Raw genomic sequence first — 18985 nt, 5'->3', positions numbered from 1 at the left:
GAAGAATATATGAGTAAAGGACAGATAAGAAAGAGCTCACTATGCCCAACACAGTGAACTAGAAACCCACTAACATCAGTAGAGTAGAAAGGAAGAACAAAGGGCAATGTAGCCAGCTAGTAAAAGAACTTAAACTTACAAAAATTAGTAAACTTTCTTAATTTTAACTTAAATTCAAATAACTTCCACTCATCAACAGAAGTATGCAGATTGGCTGGCTGAATTAAAAATAAGACTCAACTGTCTGTTCTCTCCAAGAAACACATCTCACTGGCAAACACACGCAAACACACACAAACACACACACACACACACACACACACACACACACACACACATGTCAAGGGAAGTCAGCTACCTTAGCAAGCAAATGGAAGCTTGAAAACAAGCTGCCATCAATATTCTGATTTCCAATAAGTGGACCCCAAATAAAAATTAATAGAAGAGATTTAAAAAGGCCCCTGTATACTCATAAAGGAACAATTCATCACAAAGACACAACAGTTGTTAAATATATATGAAATGAAGATTGGGGCTCCCAATTTCATTAAAAAGGGTTAGAAGCTCTAGTTACAAAATAGAAGTGAGCTCAACACTCTCTTCTCATCTATCACGCAAACTGAAATCTCAAGAGTTAAACCATGCTGTAAGTCAAATGGACTTAATAGATAACTACAGAACAGTCCACTCCATGACAGATATGTATCTTCTCATCAGCCCAGGGAACCATCTGTACAAGCAAATTGACAAATACAACGCAAAGACCTGGAGACTGAACATCACATTCTTAAATGACCAGTAGATCACTGGCAAAAGCAGGCAGAAAAATGAAAAATTCCGAAAATAAGAACCTTTAAGAAATCACTAAAGTTTATAATTATGAGTCTTTGCATTACAAAAATCAGAGAGATCTCAATAAATACCTAATGATGTATCAGGAGGTTTTACATAAAACAAGTCTACTCGAAAAGTAATAGATGCCAGGAAGTAATAAAGATTAGGGCAGAAATTAGTGGAATAGAGACTAAAAGAACAAAACATAAAATCATCCAGAGTTGAAAAATGAAGATTGACAAACCCCTAGCAAACATTGCTCTAAGAAGGGAGTGATGAAAATAGTCAAAGATCAAGAGATTCTAATACAATATAGAGAATATAATTTAAAATCCTATAAGAAATTGAAAAATCTCTAAGAAATGGATAAATTACTAAACACATTTATTATATACACAGTATGCCTTTACGCCAGAAGAGGGCACCAGATTTTATTATTGATGGTTGTGAGTCACTATGTGGTTGCTGGGAACTAAACTCAGGACCTCTGGAAGAGCAGCCAGTGTTCAACTTCTGAGCCATCTCTCCAGCCCTATAGTTAATGTTTAAATGTGTAAATGCTGTTTTCATGAATTGAGACCTGAGCCAACTTAAAAAATTATTTTTCATTTTCACTAGTGTACGTTCTTTGTATAGCATACTGGGTCCTCTCAGGACGTTCTCATACAAGGATGCAGTGAACTCTGAGTGGACACTGACCAGGCCCATCCCTTTCTCAACTCTATTGGTTCTCTTTGTTCCCTGGGCACTTCCACTTCCTTCATGTCACACACACACACACACATACACATACACATACACACACACACACACACACACACACACACACACACACACAGATGATTTTATTATCTGTGTATTATGACCGGACATATTTATCTAGGAACACAAATGAGGGGAAACATGCAGTAGTTTGTCTCTAGGAGACTGGCTTCATCTGTTTAATATGATTGTTCCTGCAAACAACATACCTTTGTTCTTATTTCAGTGACCATTTTATGCGACTGGCTACCACTCAACTTACTACCTTCTGAACATTTATGCAGTAGTTTGAATTTTCAAAGGCCTGGGTCATCTTCATTGAAAACGTAAGGACATAGGAATGGAGGAGGCATTCACATTCAGACTTCAAATTCATCTCCTAATATGAGTCACATAAAGCATGATCTTCAAAAGCTCCCTGGACCACCTTCAGTCATCTTCCACACACCATCTCTTCCTCCAGTGAAGGAGAAGCCCCAGGGTTGCCTGTGCTCACAGATGACTCTTTCCTACTCTGTGGAGAGGCATAAGAACAGAAAAGGCGGGGCCTGAACATGCGCACTGCTGTCGCAACGTGTTATGTGCCTTCCAAACTTGAATTTGAAACAATAGGCAAAATAGCTCTAAAAAACACAGCAACTTGGAAGAAGCAGTGCAGGAATATGGATAAGTAGTTATATTTTTAACAGAATGTATGTATTAAATCCATGTGTACACAAAGCAATCCTTAAGAGCTTCCAAAACTCCATTATTCAGCTTCTTGAGGCCACAGCCTTTTCTACACCTGTTAATCTTGAAGAGTAAACAGATATATTAATGGTTTATTGAGTGAATTAGATTTATCACAGACTATCAAAAATGATTAAGCATTCGTATAATTTAAAAAGATAAAATCCCACTGAACAGGTTGTATTTAGGAATATGTATGTATATACAAATACATCTATGAATGCAATGACAGTGAAAAAAGAGGTCATGAATTTGAAAAAGACTGGGAAGGGGTGTGTGGGAGGGCTTGGAGGGAGGAAAGGGAAAAGAGAAATGTAATTATATTATAACCTGAAAAATAAAATAAAAGAAGCTAACAGTCCAACTCACTCGTAGTCAATGCAGATGACCGGTAAAGGAGAGAAAGGAATACAGTGAACTTTATCTACCATCACAGCAAGTTAGCCCTAAAAGTTTCAGTTGAGACAACAGAAAATGATAGTGTTAACTTTCTTAGAAAATGAAAAGCAAATTCTCCCAGCATGGAACTATAAAAATGTTACTGCCGTAAGTCAAAGCACATGAAACATGCACTTCCTGTGAGTGAGAGCTGTCTGAAGCAGGTCAGGTTAACCGCAAACATTTAGACACAAATACAATACCATGGCACCAGGCTTGCTTGTCCCAGCATTATAGACAACTTCTACCAGTCATCACCACTGCTAACCTGCTTCTCAGCTGCATGGGCTGTGTTTGGACTTGAATATGGTCTAGTCAATGAGAAGACCAAATTATAGAGTACCTGATCAACTCTAAGCCCTAGAAGATTCATATTCAAGTTTCATTTTGGGGATCTTTTATTAGCTCCTAAGAAAACCAGTCTATTTTTATAAGCCATATATAACAGTGTAATGAAGACCAATTTAAAATGCCCTGATGACCCTAGCATTTGAGAAGACAGTCTGGACTATAAAATAAGATGCTGTCTCAAAACAAATAGCCCCTCCCCACACAAAAACAAAACCAAAGACATCAACAACAGCAATAAGAGAGAGCAGGGGAAGAGAGAAGGGGAAGAGAGAGAAAACAGAGATTATTTTAACTAAAAAGTATTTTCCTATTGAAACAAAATAGGAGGGACATCTATGAAAAATAAATCAACAGCTTTAAGAGGAAAAGTGTTTTAATCAAGATACATAAAGTTGTTTTAAAACTTAAAACTTTCAAAGATATTTTATATATTCTGTGCAAAAATATTATAGATGCAAGATACAAAGCCAAAGATAAAAGTCAGAAAACTAGAAATTAAGATTGTGCTTATATCAGATCACGCCTGAGTTCTGAGCTAATGTACCAGTGAACTATATACCACATTAATCTTAAGTCAAACCATACACCAAATATCAAGCTACCTTTGAAACAAGTAATTAATAGTCATATTTAACATGATAACAATTTCCAAAGTTTAAATACTTGTATTAGTCTTCGGGCCAAACAAAGGAAAAATGTGACAATGTTTGAAGGCCTTCTACAATTTCCTGATGCTTCTAAAAAGAAGTCCCTCTGTCTTAGCAGCTCCTGTTAACATTTCTCCTCTGTAGACCACAGGAAGAGCACATGCCTGTCTCACCAGCCTGACCCTCCTTCACCTTTCACCGAGAACAAGGCAGAAGCTCTCTAGTCAGATCTTTAGTTCACCAGTTTGATAGAATCATCTACTCATTTTTCCATAAAGCATTCTTCCACTAGATGCAGGACACTGGACATTAGGCTCATATCGCTCAACTGTAGAGATGTGTGGCTATGGCTATGGGTGACTGATCCAAACCCATTTGTATGTTATATAATTTAACCATAAACCAATAAAACACAAACACTAAAAGTGAGTTGTATTAAGAATAGATCCCTATTCTTTGGAAAGGCAAGGGGGGATGAAGGGGACACAATTCTGCATGACATCATAATGATCCAGAGCTAAACATGAAGAAGCAGAGAGATTCTTGTCCTGGGTTTTTTCTCAGGTATATTTTTAGCCCTTGTTCGGTTAGAAGGAAACCTAAGTCTGAAATTCACAGATGATATGGGTATGGTTTACTCAATACAACCAACAGAGCTGTTAAAACAATGAGCATGCTGTTAAGGGTCAATGGAAAATAAACAGTCTAGGGTACTCTTACAGCATGTCCCCTTAACTGTCCCAGAAAACTGGAGTATGTGGGTCCTAAGCATGTCAGATAAGAGGGCATGCCCTTTGCCTATCAAGTTTCAATTTCTCATGCAGTCTAACAACATGTAGGACTTTAATTCTTTCACATGACCCGGGATCTAGAGGCCTGGCTGTTCTCCTTCAAGTCCTGTATTCCTCAGACCCCAAGGAGGTAAAAAGTGAACTAAGGGAGATGACACCATCTTCCTTTCTTCCCACTTCCCACTCTGTTTACTTTCTGGTCACATCATCCCACGGAGATTTGTGACCTGACTCACTGTTTTCTTTCCACGCAGTCTTTGTCAGGTTCTTAGAGGACTGTAGCTGTATGGTGGGTCACACAGAATAGCTAATGACCAGACTTCCCCAATCCCTCTCAGATCTGCACCTCAATCTCCAGCCACACAATTCTTTACTCTGGAGCCTCTTCCATAGACCACTCTTCCCACCATCACTAACTCCCGTTCAGTCACCACATGTTCTCAGGAATGGGATGTTGCAGATGTTCAGACACGCAAAGAGCTGCATCCATCTCTTCACTGGCTGCGGATTCTTCACAGGCATTTAATAATGTTTATACAAAGCAAATGAATGAGATGATGTGACCATAAATGCCTTCTTCCTATGTTTATCATTATAGACACATATAATTCATGAACCACAAAGCTTTACTTTTCTAAAGTGTACAATGGAATGGTTTTTAACTAAATTTAAACCTTTAAAAATAACATTTTTATATGTTAATGTTATAATTTTATAACATTAATTAAAAATATTTCAACAATCCGGAAGGTTTGCAGATATTAGAGTCCTGAGGAAGAGGATGAGATGGGAGAGTAGAGGATTTGCCTTGACGGTCTTTGCTTTTCTACCTGTTACCCAGTGCTGCCCTGTCTCCATCCAGCCACAGTCCTTTCTACGTCACTGGCTCACCCGCATTCCCAGTATCCATCTGCACAGTCTGAGAACAGGACTTCTCTGTGTACATGGTACGCATGTGTTTGGATTGGTGTGTAATGTGTGTGTAGGTGCATGTGTATATGTGGAGAAGAGAAGTTGACGTCAGATGTCTTCTTTAATTATTCCCCACCTTATTTATTAAAACATGGTCTCTCTGATCCAGAAGCTCACTGATTAATCTAGGCTGAGTAGTAAACTCCAGGCTCTGCCTGTCTCCACCCCTTACCCGATGTTTACATCACTCCAGTTGGCTTCCTCATAGCACCTGGTTTTCCCATGGGTACTGGGGACCAGAGTCCAGTCTTCGTGTTTGCGGGGACAGCACTTTACCAACTGAGCCCCCTCCCCAGCCCCCAAGGACAGGACTTTAAAAACGACTACATATAATTTATGAGATTTTTATATTCTCACAGTTACAGAAGCTGTATTTCCCTTCATTTATTGTGTCTTTAGCTTCAACTTGTGTCTGCCTAACACCTCATTAGAACACAGAAGAGGGAGCAAGGTGACAGTCTATTTAGACTTCCTCTCAGGAGTCTTAAGAGTTTGAGAAAAGGGCAGGTCATGACATTTACTCTGGGAAAAGCAGTGCTCACAGTACTGACTATTAAAGAGGATTTTAAAAAAAGTATCTTAAGCTGTGATGGCCTCAAAAGTTTGTTTGTAAGTAAAAGTTTGCCAGAATTTTTTTATTCTATATGAAAGTAACATTTTAGAACATGTTCACAAAAATACGATTATGCAAAACTATATACTTTAGTATAAACTACTTATGACTCAAACTCTCCAGGGAATCACAAACTAAGAGAACAGATCCAGAGTCTGCAGAAGGTAATGTGACAGAGAGAAAACATGCAGAGCAGAGCCGACCTATTTTTTAAAAAAAGGTAAGCATTCCATTTCTACGTAGGCAAGCCTTTTTTACTTCTCTCTGTTTCTAATTTTCTATGATGGGTATATATTACTTAAAATTTTCTATTAAGCAGCAAAATTTCATAGATTAGAACATGCTACATATTCAGGCACCCTTGGCCTCCAACACTGATCTAAATACACTATTAAGTAAATAAAGTAAACATGAAATGAACACAAGGAATGGACACATGTATGTTTGTCTTTAGACAAACAGTATTTTCTGAAATATAAAATAGCAATTCAGGTACAGGGATGTTCATGATGACACAAATGTATTTTAATATAAATGCAATAATAGCAAAATGTCTCAGTCTGATACAATTAAAATGCATTTTCAGGGTCTCTTATGCACAGTGGAAGATGGAAAGATGAATGGGGACTTACATTCCACTGAGGGAGAACACTAGGCCCCAAAAACTACCTGCCAAAAGAGAAGGCGAAGTGTATTTGAACACGAGGACAGAGGTCCATCCTATCTTACCACCCAAACAAATAACTGGTGGCTTTAATTAAGCAGCATGGTCCTGGCTGGGAAGCTGAACACAGCACTCTAGCATCCTCCTTCCTCTCCTCACTCATGCAAGCAATGCTTGAGCAGAGCTCAGCTCCCACTTACCCTCACTCCCCAAATCTCTAAAGTTTATTCCACGTTATTACCTTTCTATATATCGAAGCACTCCTAAGCTTCGTTTGAAAGGAGGAGAGTCTAAAATCAAGGAAGACTTCTGAACTACTATGGATAAATTTTATTTCTCTTTCCCCAAATATCAGAGAAAGAAAGCAGATCAATTTTTAATAGCCCGGGAACCAGTTGAGCTGGAACAGCCCTGGGGAGAGGAACTGCAAAGAGAAAGCTGACATGCCCATGCATTATTAAACAGTAAATGAGGCTGTCTGTTTGGTGTGGGCATGCTGACAGCACCGAGCTCTTTGATGTTTAAACGGAAAAGCCCGAGGACCGCTTGATTCACTCTCATACACACATGTGACACCAACACACGCTTGTCCGTGCTCTGTATTAACCTCTTGGTTTTCTGTATAAAAAGTCTTTTCATTTTCAATTTCTTTTTCTAGAGGATTAAAGCCAGGGAAACCTACCTCTCCCCTGAGAACTCAGTGTCAGCAAAGATATACCTCAAATAGGCTTCATGGGGGTAGGGGGAGTTCTTTCACAGACACTGAACGCAGAGGGAAGGAAGCCCTCTACTTCTCCATGTTATCACAGTAAATGGTGCGCTGAGGAATTACCATATCTTGAGCAGGCATTGTTTTTGTTTACTGTTTGTTTTCTTAGATCTTCTTGGTGCTTTGAGCTAATGACTCCCTCTGTAGTCTAGGCTGGCTTTGAACCCATTTGTTCACTATGGCCTTCCACCACATCGAAGCCATCTTCTGGCCTCTGCTTTGCAAGGGCTGGAAGTGCAGGTGTGTTCCAGCATGCCCATTTCAACTGACTTCCAATCCAGGGTTATTTACTTATTCATTTTGATACAGTCACGCTCTAACTCATGTTAGCCTACAGCTCAGAGACAAAAGGCTGACCTTGGAACTTGCGTGAACTCCTATTGTCTCAGCCTCTCCAGTGTGAGAATATAGCCACGTGCCAATGCACATCTAAGTAGGAGTTTTTCTTAAGACCCAGTATTCTTTTCCTTGCAGCCGCTTCTATTCTGATAACCAAGTCTAAAGCCTGTGCTAATTATTACAGTTCCTTGGGAAACTGACATTGTTCTGTAGTGACGGTCATTGTTGTATTTTTCTGATATCCTTTTAAATGTTTCTTACTTTTTTTCCTTCTTGGCACAAAGGCAGAGGAATGACAGAATCACTTGTGTGAAGAAGAAGAAAAGCTTAAACCTGGAGCAGAGAAGCACAGTTACTCTCACCACTGCCTGAGACCCTCTTCAGCCTTTCTGATAAATGTAGAGGAGGATGGGGTGGGGTGGCTGTTTGGACAGACCAGTGATCCACCACCCCCTTGCTTTTAATTTTATGGTCCTGAAGATCAGCTTGTGCCTGCTTCTTCCTCATAGCCCTAATCCTCTCCCAGCCTTCTACAGTGCAGTGCTTGGAAATGCTGTTGGGCCCATCTACCAAGCCAGGTCAGAATGGGCAACAACCACAACAAAACCCCACCGCACTAGCTTAGCCACAGTGCAGCCCCAGTGACCTTAGGAGGTCACACAGGAAGCAGTGTCACCAGGACAGGCTGCTTTCAATGCCTAAGGTCTGCTGCCCATTCAGCTTAGAGGAGAAACCATTCCACGATTTTATCAAGACTATTTAGGGAGGTCGTTACAATTAGTAACAGGGTGCAACATTTTACAGTCTATAGAATAACTCAGGAAAACAAATTATTAAGTCGTTCTAAATCAAGTAATCATTAGGGATATAGAAAACCTGAGGTTATATGTGATGAATGAATAAACGGAATACATATTTCAATTTCCAGGAATAAGCTGGCCATCTGTTTACCTTAAAGAGAGATGTAACCAAAGACTGATGCAGAAGGAAACTCACAAGCGCATTGCCATTGTTATTGTGTTATTTATAGAACTTTGGTGACAAAACACAGTGTGACAGATACAATACTGGTCTCCCCCAAGTTTCCATTTCCACATCACCTAAATGTAATGACGTTACGTTAGGTGGTAGAAAAGAATTAATGTTTTATACAGAATCAAGGCTGCTAAGCAGATGGCACAGTGTTGAGACAGATTAGCCTGAATTATCCAGGTGGGCCTCACCAAATCACAGGGTTTTCCATGTTCAACAGGAAGAGAGGGAGTCAGAGGGCATGTGGCTATGAAGACAATGACTGCTAACTCTGAAGACAGGGAGGGGGTAGGCATGAGGCCAGTGAGGTTAAGGTAAAGAAATGGATTCTCCCCGTCTTTAGGCTGGAATGCAGTACTTCCAAGGTAACAAATTTTTGCTTATTTTGAAACCTCTGCCAGGTTTCTGATATACAGAAGTATACAAGAAGGAATTGGTAGTATTCTGTAGCAACAATAAGAAAAACCCCATATATCCACTGATAAACCTGCATTACAGGGCTGGCTACCCAAATTATGGCTGACCCATACAAAAGTACTACACAGATAGTAAATAGACATTCTGTGACAGAATGCTATCAAGTGACTTTAAAGTTGTGAGTCCAAGTACATATATACACTAAAAAAAAAAAATCCCATCTATGAGAAGTGGGATTTCAAAATGATATAAAATCTTCATGTTTTTCATATTTTAACAACATAAAGTACTCATGTTGTTAAGAATTCTCAAAGGTTCAAGCATACTTCTTTTTGGATCTAACTTCGGGATACATTTAGATGGTTGTGTCTGAGGCTCTGTCAATGATTACCTACCTCTGGAAGACTGAACTTCACTGGCTCTATGATGACAACAGCCATGGCCTGTTGTCCGCCACAACTGCCTCTCGACTCGGACTTCAGCACTGAGCTCACGACACATAGGCTCCCCTCTTGCTCATAACTGCATATTCCCAACCTTTTACAGATAAAACTTTCTCCAGTTCATGGCTCCTATAGGAAGCATGAATAGCTTTCTGGCATGTCTAACCTGAGGCTCACAGATGGAGGTATCCAAGGATAGCTATGGGGGTAGCCCAATGCAAAATCATGAGATATTTTGTTATTAAAACAACAACAAGTGCAGTTGCCCAGTTCTTGAGTGTGAACTTTGTAGATAACAACACCATGCTGCAATGCCCAAAGGCTAGGCTTGGCTACTAGATGGAAGAAGGCGGGAGATTTGCAGGTATTAACATCTCTAATTTGTTACTTAACTTTCTTTCTTCTTCAGATAATGAACTACAGATGCCCTAGATCACACCATCACTTCAGTTTTACACATTAGAGAGCTGTAGGCTGGGAGAGGTTAAGAACTTGTCTGAAGTTAAGAGTGGTCAAAGCGCATTCCCTAAGTCACACTTCTAAAATCTATGTGACGTTACCTACAACCTCATCTACACATTCTTTATATGAATGTGTACCTTTATAATTGGCTTGATCATCACTATTCACTGTGTCTGGTTCTTTTTTTTTTTTTTTTTAGTATTTGCACATACCACTGGAGAACTATCTTTTCTTGATAAATGAATTTACCTGAGTAACATAAATATGGGCTCCTGAATAGTTTAATCAATGTCCATTAATTCAGACAAACATTCTTCTCTCCCAAAGATAAAAGTCTACCAATATTGGCCTCAAAAATTTGCAACCACCAAGGAGAACGCACCTTCCTGCAGCCTGCATTTCTCTATCTCCACGCAGTGTGCTATTAAACAGTGAGCTAAAGGGGCCCTGGCTGAGAGCATCCAGGCTATCGCTCTGACTCTCATCTGCAAGGCGACAAGACTATCTCTTCTCCGTCTTGCAGCATCTTCCATCCCAGGTCCAGAGGGAGGGGCTGACTCATGAATGGTGTCACCACCCCCGAGGAGATCCACAGAACTTCCCATTCGTTCCAGTTCCATGACACACGGCAGTGTAAGCCTGTCATTCTACAACGCGGAAGGTAGAGGCGGGAGAGTTGTAAGTTTGCGGCTAGACTCATCTACACGGTGAGACCTGCCTCAGGAAAGCAAGGGGATGGGGAGAAAAGGAGGAAGAAGGAAGGCCTTTGCAAGAGTGGGGAAATTGTTTTCTCTACAATGAGGGCACAAGCCAAAGGTGAACAGGAAAGAGTTATACTAAGCAGTTGTAGTACATTGTTCTCTGTTTACAAACCAAAGTTGTAGGCAACATCTGAGAAATGAGCAAAGGAATGCAAATCCTGCCATCGTGCTGGTAAGTTACCAAAACACAGGACGAGAAACAAAGTTTTAAACTTAATTGATTCTAATTTTATCATCAATGTAGTTTAAGTTACTCTAAAATCAATTAACCCGCTTCTTTATTGAGATAAAAATACCACAGTAAATCAAGATTTTGCATGATCTCTGCTGGGAAAGACAGCCCATTAAGTGGGAGATGCTTCCTTAGAAAAAGACGTCACATGCCACAAAGATCAGAGTCACTCCAAATGCTTAGTGATGCTCAGAGTGGAAGATGTGGGGAGGTCTGTCAGTAATGTTTTATTCATGTTCATTTTATAGAAAATAAGTTTAAAATTACATTTCTTTTCTAGTAAAACCCATGTTTAATTTAAAAGTAAGAAGAAAGAATAGCTAGAAAAACTGACTTTTTGTACAATAAAAATTATGTCTTTTTATGGAGTGAGAGAGAAAGAGAGAGAGCGAGCATCGGAGGGGTGATCTAGTTTTAAGTTTTCACTTTCAAATTACAAATGGCACTTTATACATTTATTTCAAGCCCACCCAATGCTATTTTCAGATTCTGTAAATAACTGAAAATATTGTTTCAATTCTGAACGGAACTGGTAAAACAAATGCATTGTTCTTATTGAACAGTAAACTAAATGCTACAAGTAATCAGCATATTAGTACCATAAATACAAAAAAATAGATCTAAGCATCACAGTAAGATTTTCTTAGAACATCTTAGCACATGTAGCAAGGAGTTAGAGCATCACTCAGTACTCAGTGCATTTGCCTTTACAAACAGTCAGAAAATACTGCAACCCAAGTCTTTCATTAACATAATCATAACATCAGGCTATGCACACAGAAACAGCAAACCGGTCATGGATTCTGAAGGCCTTGAAAAATGTTCAAACTGCCAATTTAAACATGCCTATGTTAAGATGAGTTTCCATTTTGCATAATTCTAATTCACTGCATGCTGGTTCTCCACATGATGAATCCAAGGCACAGCCCACTCAGGAAGATGATGAGTAGAAGCAGACATCACCATTTTCCTTGATTTTTTTTCCCTGTGATCTGCTTTTAAGGAAAAGTTTACGCAATCCTAGAAAAGAATATTAGAAGGGCATAAAATTCAGCTTTGAAAATAGTTTGTTCCCTAGTTTCATTAATATAGCTTGAATTATGGCATTTTAAAACCGGCTCAAATATACAAGACAGTAAAAATTCCAACTGTGAATTTAGAAGGAAAACTAAAATGAAGCCCATCTTTCATGGGTCTTTGCAATATACATCCCTGCTACAGTCAAAAGCAGCCCCAGACATCACCTAGTTCAGTACTGGTTCTTAGCAGATAGTCACAAACATATAGCTCTCCAGGTAATGTTTCTGATAAACACCAGCCTTGTAAAGATTAGTAAATAAAGCAGGGGAAGGAAATATAGAGAGAAAGAGAGCAGAAGAGAAAAAAGAGAAGGAAGAAAAACAAATGAAATGAAGATGAAAATATGGTATGCTCACACACAAAAAAATTGTCTTACACTACCAGGAAGCTGGCAAGAAGTGCTCTGTAATGATGCTGAAGGACACGCAGACCACGGCTAAAGCAGCTGAAGCCACAGCCAGAATCCCGGAGCTCTGGCAGGTGGTGAGTCTATCATGTCCTGGTGACCTTAGGATGGGGCTAAACTGTTAAAGTATTTTCCAAAGAGAAATATAAAGTCTACAAGAAAATAACAATGCTTAATGGGCTTAAGAATCACCCTAGTTGGAAGCTCTTGATTATGAGGAAACCTCTGGAATACGAGACATACTATGACTTTTGGTTCATCTTTCTGGGACTTTTTTTTTATCATTCTCATTATTTAAAAAGACAAGTCGGTACCCCCAGATCGAATGGGTTATCAATCACTTTAGAAGAAGGTGAGGACGCTTTTGTCAGCTTGCACAGATGGTGTAGCAGGTCAGCTCAAGTGAGTTTGCAATTTCAGAGTCTCACTCCAGACCCTCAATAGGGATCAGGCAATTCCCACTGCCTGCCTCCAGCGCAGAAGAGAGAAACAGATATATGCCAAGCAGATGTTTGATGAAGATGTTCAGTGTTTCTACAGGGAACTGCTGAGGATTACAGCCCCTGTGAAGTGCAGTGCTGTGTGGACAGACATTCTCCATCTGCTCTGTCCAATCTGGTGGGAACTGGCCACATGCAGTTCCTGAGAACTGGAACTGTGGCTGAGATTTTATTTAATTCCATGTTTTATTCATTGTCATTAAAACTGCTACATGTGGCAAACAGTAGAGAGAATTGATAATTAACTGACCAAACAGTATCTTCATTTTGCAGAAATGAAAACTACAAAATATTTTAAAAACAATTTCTCCCTCCACCTACAATCATTACTTACATTTTGTCATAGTGTAGAATTTTCTAGCGAATATATTTATATATCACAAACTGCATACATATTTGAATACATATACATCCAATATATTGACATTTGTGTTATTTCATAATAATACATATGGGTTTGCTACATGTCTGGCACACAAACAACTGACAGGCATTGGGTGTTATTAATTTCAGCAAGCATTAATGATTACTAAGTTGTAAGAACACTCTCATCTTGAGAAGTCATTATAAAACTATCATTTTTATAGATTAGCTTTTTAAAAATATGTATTTGTATTTTGTTCCCTTACTTGTAGAATACTACACTTGGATAAATATCTAGAAGTAGACAGGATGAACTGAATGCATCTTTTATAGATGGTGGATACCTATTATTAAATTGCTAACCAAAAAGAACCTGGAAAAATTCACATTGCTTTGAAATTATTAGATGTGTTTTATAAACATTTATGTTAAAATCTTCAAGCAGGAAAAGATGATGGTGATGCATATCTACAGAGGAGATACTAAGGTTATAAATATCATAATCAGTCTAGAAAATGTCTCTATTTTACCATAAATAACAATGAACACAATCTGTGTGTTCACTTGGAAGGATGCTGTTGAGCATCCAGCTCACAGCAGCCAGCTTCTCCCTTCGCCACAGATGACTAGCCCTGCATTGACACCAGGCAGATGTCTGCCTCGTCTTTGGGGCCATGTTATCTGAAATACCGCTGTTTTTAAATTGAGCAACCCTGCTCAAAGCAGCATGATACCCAAACTGTTAAGAGACACAGACAGAACTGGGCCATCCTAGGAAAGCACAGGCTGTGATTCTCATCCTCACTGCTCAGTCTGGGGTGGTGTGTGATCATGGAAAGGGACCAGAGCCACCCACACTGTCACATCTCTCTCCGTTATTCTCTTAGCAGGAACAGATTTCATGTGCAAATGGAGTGACATTATACATTGAGATCATTGGGATATTTAAGTCCTCTATCTTCGCACAATGAAATAAAAGATGAAAGGGAGAGGAAGCGGGGGGAACAGACAAAAGAGGAGAGAGGGAAAGTGTGCATGCAAAGGGAAGAGTTATTGTTAGAGCCCCTCCAAATGTCCTCATTGTCTCTAGCAGAGTGCAGTGTAGGGAATGCACCACTCACATTGCTGATGGTGACCTAGCTAACACTCTACCTCTGCTCTACTCCATGGAAGATGTCTGCATGTTTTTAAGCCTGCCAAGTGGGTTTAAAAGCCCATCACCTTTCCACAACCACAATGAAGTCTAGGGGGAAAGTGTCTAAAGTAGATTTAATGTTTCAGAGGCAGAAACTTCTCATTAGCCTTCTAGCTGACATATGCCAAACAAGGCATCCTCCTTTACTTCAACAGACAAATAGAAAAAAAAAAAAAAACGTGATCAATATAGTAATGTCATGTAAACACAACACATGCAATTTTAGCAGTAGTATGAATGATGTAAATGGCACAGGTAATTTTCATTCAAACTCAAAGAATTATACAATAGATATAAAGTCTCTTCAGAGATCAATATCTTACAAACTGTATCGTATTTCCCACTGAGTCGCATATAAAAGGTTAGCCAATTCCAGGAGATAGTTGTTCACAAAGTGCTCATTTCCTTTCCTCAAAGTGAACAAAGTTAAATTAGCATACTTGGAAAATGTGTAATAAGGAAAAGAAATAGCAGTAAAAGACTGCAGGAATAACTTCAGTCCAATTAGCAAGTCAGGGTGGAGAAATCAGGGCGAAATCTAAGTTGATTTGATAGGAACAGTCTCAATTACTCACAAAAAGTCTGCAGTGTTATGACCTGGACCACAGTGTCTAGTTTATTAATTTGGCATAGGATTCAATAAAAACACAAAAAGAAGATTTCAGACGTGGGCTTCAATGAGTCATCTCTTTAAGCAAAAGATTGTACTGGACATTAGATACTTTGGTGTGAATATTTTCTAAAGTCCCACAAACACTGATGACTAGCCATAACACTTTATCAGGTGCCCCAGTGATTCATAAGTAGAACAGGATCAGGTCAATACTGGCTGTGGTTTGGGCCAGTATTTTAGGATCTCCTTAACCTACTCCTTGAAAATGCCTTCGAGATACTGATTGGGAGAGATGGGACAGCTCATACCAATAGCCCCAAAGGCCTCCCTGTGTGAGCCAGAGTGTGCACATGGAGCAAAACGAACTCAGAAGTTCCATGTTTCATCATTGGCCTTTTCCTGTTGGAGGGGGAAGTGTGAGCTTGGAACATGCAGAGCTATCACTATAACAAGAACGCACACGGGTTTGCACACATACACAAACACATAGGCACACACACACACACACACACACACACACACACACAGAGGCACATACACATACAGGCACACACAGGCATGCATGCATGCACACATCCAATGACCTGGAAAGAAGCAGCAGAGCCCAGAAATGAAACATCATTTGAGCTGTTTGTGGAACTTGAAGCAAGAGTTTCTAGAAAGTTCAGTTATGAGACTCTGTAAATTCCAACTGAACTTAAGATTTCTTTTTCTCAGGACTAGTAAGAGCACAGGAGAGGGATGGTAGCTTGAATTCCTGTTCAGCGAGACCAACAAAAGACAAGACACCTTTAGCGGCCAAGCCCCCTCTTCTACCTTCCAGGTTAAACTCCAGATTTTGTCAGTGTTGAGGATTCCCGGACTACTGGGTCTCACTGACTCACTAGAAAGGGCCACTGGTTCCAGAGAAGACTGCATCTATGATGTTGACTTATGGAAAAGACACAGGGCGGAGTACACGAGCTCATGGGGTGATGACTGGAGGAAACCAGGCCTGCTTTTCTAGGGGTGTTCCACCCTGCCTTACAAACAGAATGGCTTTAATTTGTGCAACAACAAATGTGACACCTGGGAAACGCTGTCTACTGGGGAAGTGTCTGAAAGCGTCAGTGCCTGGGCTGTAATTGAAGATAGGCAGCAAAGGTGCACAATGACTACTACGTACCTACCTCAGACTCCTGGGATGAGAACAGATGTGCCACAGCAATGACAATGTCTGTGCAGTTTGGCCACAGTGAGCCGCTCCTGTCCCATATGGGAATGATCTATAGCAGTGTGGACCATGGCTGTTTCTCAGATGACTAGTGATTGTCATTCCTGTCCAAACGCCAGCCAGCCTTCTGCATGGTAAGCAGCCATGTGTACCCTCTTCCTGCTAACTTCCTCTTTTACAATTCTTCAAGACTTTAAGCCTGGATACTCTTTCCTTAGGTACCTGCCGTGTAGGCATCATGTATGTGATGAGAGTTTTTGTTCACTGAAGTGGCTGTGCTCACAGATGCTGCAGAGGAACTCTGTGGCCTACTATTGGCCCTCTTCTGATGATGGATAGACATATCTCATTTCTGGATCTGGATCTTCCTTGTATGTCCTGCTCTGATTCAGCCAAAAAAAACAAAAACAAAAACAAACAAAAAAAAAAAAAACGCTAACTAGACTACCAGCCTCTGGGAAACAGAAGATGTTTATCTTTATTATCTGAACATTTTTAACACATCTTACCTCTTCAAAATATATTTACTAAGTGATCAGCTACTCCACATATCAAAAGTTTTCATGACCAGGACTAGTGGAGAAAAACACTCTCCCCGTCCCAACGCAACACTGCCATTTCACTGAAGCACTGTAGCTGCTCCTTTGAATCCGCCCCCCCCCCGCTTGTGTGTGTGTGTGTGTGTGTGTGTGTGTGTGTGTGTGTGTGTGTGTGTAACACAGGATGACTTTTTTTTTTTATGGAAACTGAAACCATGCATATTGGTTTCAAGAGCTCTACCACTGACCTACATTGCTAGTCCTTGAATTTTTAAAGACTGGGTCTTATTGTATGACTCAGAGAATATCCTGCCAAGGGCTGGGACTACAGGCATGCACCACCATGCCTGACAGCAGTGGCCCTTTCTGACAGACACACATGCAAATTACCCATGTGGTCATAGAATGGCTGCTTTAGTTTCTTAATCTAAACCCTGCTTTTCCCTTTGGTAACAAATCATCAAACTATCCCAGAGAACATAGGCATTCTTGAACAGGGCTGTCTTAAAAGAAGACGTCCTTGCTGGTCATTGGGAAGTAGAACTAGTTGTAGAATGATTTTGCTCTCTGTACTGCTGACACCGGACTGAAGGAAAGCTCCCCGGAAACACTGCCTTCGTCTCTGCCTTGTTGCTCTGGCCGCTTGCCACAGTTCCCAGCTGCACCCTGCATAGCCTCGGCCCGTGATGCTGCTCATCCAAGATGCACAGGGTGCTGGGAGCCTGGCAGCTTCCCTCTGTGGGAAGCATGGCTGCAGATGACTAGTTGAAAACAAAACTCAACTCCAGGCTGTATGTATCATCAGGCTTCTTTCTAATTAAATTTCTAGATGAGTGACTGCATTACGTGGCTTCTTTCCCACTCTCATTTACAAACATGATCTAAGAACATGATCTTTAAGTAAGATATCTGGAATCAAAGTAGGTAGATGCATGGGAGTGCATTTTCTTCAGCATTAATGCTACTGATTTTAATATATGACACTATTCTTCAGACAGCGAAGCCTATAAATATTAATAGTCTAAGACATAATAAACAGAGAAATCTCAGGAAACAATCACGAGTATCCTTTAGCTTAAAGAGACAAGACTTCTCTTTCAAATTCAAGCAGCATTTCCATGGTAGCAGGCCTATATATTAAAATGTTCATAAGAACCTACTCCCAAGGGTAAATCATTCCACTCTCTCTCACAGTGAGTTCCCCTTTGAATTTTTTACTTAACGTCTCTTGGTTTTGATGAATAATAATTCCCTACAGATTAAATTGTATCCGGCACAAAAAGAAACTCATGTTAGTTCTCAAGTGAAATGAAATTGCTAGCGAAGGGCATTCTTATAGCCTGCAGAGTACCCTAAAATCTATAACTACCACAACAGTAACTGGATACACTTGTGATAAAAATTCACCAATGCTGGATAGTTTCTTATTTTTGCACATAAAGACATTTTGTTTGTTTGGCTAAAGACTACCTCTGCCCAGCTTCTGGTTGGTGTCACACTCCCAGCCCTTAAAGCTGACCATCATCTCTAATGCTTATTTCCTCTCTTTAAGAAGAAACCAAGGCTATGGGCAGACAGAATCCTGAATTCTTACTCAGTCACTCCAACTCCATAAATAATGGGCAAGTCTGTCATGTGAAGGTGACCTGATGAAATATGTATCACACTGCTCCTGCTATGGACTGCATTAATATGCAAACCACACACACACACACACACACACACACACACACACACACACACGTATATATGCTAAGTATGCAAGAAAACTACCTCATTCCCCTAAAGGCTTTATCTTAGCTGAAAGAAATAGTTTCATC

At 40.0% G+C, this 18985-nt stretch overlaps 1 protein-coding gene and 1 long non-coding RNA gene across 2 annotated transcripts in view; one reads left to right on the top strand and one right to left on the bottom strand.

Moving 5' to 3' along the window:
• Slc2a13 (solute carrier family 2 member 13) overlaps positions 1-18985 on the bottom strand; it is a 290023-nt gene that overhangs the window by 77043 nt on the left and 193995 nt on the right. The window lies entirely within an intron of this gene.
• Positions 5450-8830, top strand: LOC131896794 (uncharacterized). Its single transcript, XR_009375515.1, has 3 exons — positions 5450-5499; positions 6261-6357; positions 8194-8830. It is a non-coding gene; the product is annotated as an uncharacterized LOC131896794 (long non-coding RNA).

Source organism: Peromyscus eremicus, chromosome 20 (assembly GCF_949786415.1).
Source record: "Peromyscus eremicus chromosome 20, PerEre_H2_v1, whole genome shotgun sequence".
Taxonomy (NCBI): domain Eukaryota; kingdom Metazoa; phylum Chordata; class Mammalia; order Rodentia; family Cricetidae; genus Peromyscus; species Peromyscus eremicus.
The sequence above is the reverse complement of the archived record's forward strand: the minus strand, read 5'-3'. Positions and strand labels throughout refer to the sequence as shown.